Raw genomic sequence first — 4,155 nt, forward strand, 5'->3', positions numbered from 1 at the left:
CTTTGATACTGGAAAAATGGTAAACTAAGTTGATATATAAACTCCGAGCAAGCAGCTTTGTTTCAGAGCCCGTATGTGAATCAGACTGAAAAAAGAAAAGTGAAATGTCAAATGAACAAATGTTCAAATACAAATATCTGACTTTATCCTCAAAGCATCTGGCCCACTGAGCTCTTTCTGGGACGTTGCTGCGATTCATTTGTTTGTGGAAAGTTTCATCTGTGTAACAATATTGAAAGGCATTAATCTTAATCTGCAGATTTTACGTGTACTTTTTTGAGTCTTAGAAGATACATCTGGTTCTTTGACTTTTAATTCCTGCTGGGAGTCCAAACAAAAGTCAAAAACAATTTTTTATTTTACTATAATGTAGGGATTAAGCAGAAGGGCAGGGTAGTAGTTCCAAGACACTTAGCTGCTGTTGGGAATGGGATTACAGCTCTGCATGTGTTGCACTTTTTTTTGCAGCTGGACGAAACTTAGTGGTAATCCTTAATGGATAAAAACCAGAAAACAGCTCATCCCCATCACTCAGAGACAGCAAGCTTAATGACACAAAGACGATGTCCGCTTGGTAATTTATTTCCCTTAAATTCAGTGTGAAGCTAAAATAAGCCCTTTATTACAAAACTCTGCAAAGATTGCAGCTGCATATGCGCCGCGAGTTATCTGCTTTCTGCAGAGCTACACAGAACACAGATTAGTTTTCCTGACTTTTGAAAAGAAGATTTAGATTTCAAAAGCAATGTAATTGTGGATTTTTTCTAACCTGAAGAGGTTTTACATGATTGGCAACATGTAGCGATCAGAAAATATGCAGCATATTTTAAGCCAGCTCAAAATACCTGACCATGAAAGGAAATTATGTTTTTTTTTTCCATTTCAAATATTGCAATATTGAAATAAACCCAGCTACAAGAATGCAGCGAATATGGGAAATATATAGCATTAATGATGTTTCTTGTAAAAGATCAACTTAAAAATCCTTTATTTTTATCAATTACCAGCATTTTTTGTTAAAAACTCTCCATATGCACACACACACACACACACACACACACACACACACACACACACACACACACACACACACACACACACACACACACGCGCACACACACACACATATATATATATATATATATATATATATATATATATATATATTCTAATTAGGTCAAAAGCAAAATGCAAAATGAGAAACACTGTCAGTGTTTTCCACTTATACTTTCTTTTTCTTATGTTATTTCTTCTCATTTTCTTTCTGAATACTATTTCCCTTTAGACTGAGTTGAATAACCTTGAATAAGACATAAATGAGTCATCCTGTAACTTGTGTATGCAAACAACTGATGAGACCTGATATGCTTCTAAGAAAGATGGATGAATGGATGAATGGATGGACGGATGGAAGGACAGACAGGTGGATGGATGGATGGATGGATGTATGGATGGATGGACAGGTGGATGGATGGATGGATGGATGGATGGATGGATGGATGGACAGGTGGATGGATGGATGGATGGATGGACAGGTGGATGGATGGATGGATGGATGGATGTATGGACAGGTGGATGGATGGATGGATGGATGGATGGATGGATGGATGGATGGATGGACAGGTGGATGGATGGATGGATGGATGGACGGACGGACGGACAGACAGGTGGATGGATGGATGGATGAAAACCTCTGTTCACCAGGATATATTAATATTTTCCAGATTCCTTTTTTTATTTTTGTAGATTTGTTTTATGGTTTACATTAGAATTAACAAACAGGGAAATTATATTAGTTAAGGCTGGTTATGAGAAACATACTTTTTTTTGAGTAAAAGAAGATGAGAAAACAACAAAAAGCTTTGATTAAAACAAATCCATTTATAATTGTGTGTATGGCATCTCTGTCCCTTTAACCCACTGATTTATTCCTTTATGTGTTTTAAATATGGTTTTCCTTTAGGTTAATGTCCACTGTATGTGATATTTCCCCTTTGAAAGGTTTGTTTTTCTTTCTTGTTTGTATGCATCAGTTTGATTTAGTTCGATCAATAAAACCCTCAAAAAACAATTTATCAGCTTGTATTACACTTGGTTGTCAGTGTAAGTGTACTGAAATTACTGCAGTGAAATCATTTAGTTTTTTGCTTCACCTCTGAAGGAAAAGCTATTCTAGGTTAATAAAAAACATTGCCAACCATTTTCAGGGAAATAAATCAGAGTCTTTCTTCCTGATGTATATTTACACTCTAAATGATGTCTAAATTTTGTGAGTCTCGTAAGAAGAGAGGCTGCAGTTCCAGCCTTCTCCTCTGGAGGTCACTCTGTACCTGCTTTGGGCATCAACAGAATGCCACCCACTGTAAATAACTCAGCTGCCTCATATTTAACAGTAGAGAGCTGCTGATTCTAATCTGTCCATCAATGTGGAGCAGAAGAGGTACAGTATAGAGCCACATACTGTAGGATCCATAGATCAGAGTTAAATTTGCCCATTTAACTGTTAAATGTTAGTTAGCTGTTAGTTAATTTTTCTTTTTTGCTTTAAAGGATCTTTTCTGCTATCTTAGAACCTTACAAATCCTTAAATCTATTTTCCTGAGTCATACTTTGGTTATCTTTAATATATGGAAGATTAGTTATATAATAAAGGTTTATAAAAAAGAGTCTAGATATTCTAATAAGGGTGAGTTTGAGTTAGTCTAAATGACCAAGGTTTCAGGATGTAAATTCCAGACTGGACCCAGTTGTTTGTTGTAGCTCCTTCACTATGTGTCTGCAACAAAAGACTCCCAGCTGCAGAGCCATGAGTCAGACAGTTAAAGGAGCCCTTTGTTTTCACTCTGTAGGCTGAGGGGGGCGCTATGGTAACTCTGATGGGGGACAGCATGGAGACATGGGAGCCCCTAAATTGACTCCTGCATAAAGAAGGCAGCAATCAAAGTATGATTTATTAAAAGTTAGTGCTTTAAATCCTGGTACAAACTGAGGTTATGATTAGTGAAAGGGGCGACTGGGACGTCCAGATGATTAAAATGGATCAGCAGATAAATCAGTGTTGATAAATAATTTGGGTTTAAATAGACTGAGAAACTATTTTTAAATACGGTCCTGTAGAAGTATTTTCTCCAAGGATTATTTCCCAACCTGCTGTCAGAAAATCTCAAACTGCTGAAACGTTACTTCAAAGATGTGAGGCCTTTATCTTATGCAACCCAGGATGCTTCTGCAGATTTCATCAAGATAATGGGTTTAATGTCTCCTCGCAATGAAAGGGGTGTTGCTGGTAGAAGATACCTGCAGCTGATTTCCTTTGTTTCTGCTGTATTTTCCACATTTTCAGACCACTGCTTATAATACTGTTCTCTGAAAGTTACATCTCATCTCAATGCAAAGGCAAAACAGAAAGACCTTTAAAAGTTCAGGTTGAATCCACTTGTTTCAGAGGATTGCCAGACTGAGACTTTTCTCTCTTTTTTTTTTTAAACTATAACACAGAAACAAATAGAGCAGCATCCTCTCCAGGGAGTCTATATAATGCTATTCTACATTTTGTGCTAATAATGTAAGGAAACTAAACTCACAAGTGTAGACTTGTGGAATTATGTAAATGTATAGTCGAGGATATTCTTTTTCCAGTTGGATCATCAAAATTAGTGGTCCTCCTAATTTTCAATCATTCTGGTGATATGTTAACGTAAGGCCGTCCTGCCTCCTCGTCCCCATTTTCACTTACCGGCGGTGAGCCTGACATACTGTAAAAATTTTAAATCCAATTTTGCAATTGGAACATAAACTTGTATGAGTGATGCAAACAGCAACTTTTAAACGGATCATGCACGAGGAGAAATATGCTAGTGCTCCCTCACGCATTTATTAGGCAGTCCATTTTGGGAGCAAGTACAGGGTTGTGCATGTGCATTTTTTTTTAAAGTGGAGAGGGAGGGTCTTTTCAAAAATTTGCGAAAATCCCCCACTATTACTTTAACTACGGGGGTATCTTTGTTCAGATTCTAGATCTTAATAAAACAACATGTGATGTTCAAGTTTTTTTTTTGTTTTTTTTTTCCAAATCAGGTGTAGGTAGTCTCAAGTCTGTTGCCCTAATTCAGACTTGAGAACTCCCAGAACTTTATCTCTTTCAGAACTAAGATA

The sequence above is a fragment of the Cyprinodon tularosa genome, unplaced genomic scaffold (assembly GCF_016077235.1).
Source record: "Cyprinodon tularosa strain WSP-4 unplaced genomic scaffold, ASM1607723v1 ctg249, whole genome shotgun sequence".
Taxonomy (NCBI): Eukaryota; Metazoa; Chordata; class Actinopteri; order Cyprinodontiformes; family Cyprinodontidae; genus Cyprinodon; species Cyprinodon tularosa.